We start from the raw sequence: 585 nt of genomic DNA on the forward strand, positions 1-585 counted from the left end.
ATGCACAATCAGCTTGTAACACTCCAAAGAGAAAGGAAAACTTGAAATCGCATCATATGACCCCTTTAATCTAGCGGGTCTAGTGTCTCGTGTCGCAAGTTTAATGAAGCAGGTAGTGGCAATTCTCTCCGGACAATCAGTGATCAGCAGGGTTTACACGTCACATTTTGGTAACGGTGCGGCTCGCTTGGAACCTCAGCCGAGGTGGTACTGAAAAAAGTACCAGGTACTGTACCCAGTGGAAAACCCCCCAAAAGCGAGCCGTGCCGTGGAAAAGTGCCATAAGTTTCATTGAACTCTATTGGTAACGATGGAACTTGCGACCATAGTTGCTTTTGGGAAACGCACTCCAGGTTAGGTTCACAGAGTACTGGTAGTTCCCATGGTAACTGACTCTGAGTATAAGTTTCAGAAACGGGCTTAACTTACCCTGCTTTCTCGGGTTTGACAAACCTCCCATTCTGAAACACAAAACCCAGAGTTTCCCTCATTTCAGGGTTAACATCCTCTGAGTTTTCACTTAAAGGGTTAGTTCACCCAAAAATGAAAATTCTGTCATTAATTACTCACCCTCATGTCGTTTCA

This window comes from Sinocyclocheilus anshuiensis, unplaced genomic scaffold (assembly GCF_001515605.1).
Source record: "Sinocyclocheilus anshuiensis isolate Anshui unplaced genomic scaffold, SAMN03320099.WGS_v1.1 scaffold1212, whole genome shotgun sequence".
Classification (NCBI taxonomy): domain Eukaryota; kingdom Metazoa; phylum Chordata; class Actinopteri; order Cypriniformes; family Cyprinidae; genus Sinocyclocheilus; species Sinocyclocheilus anshuiensis.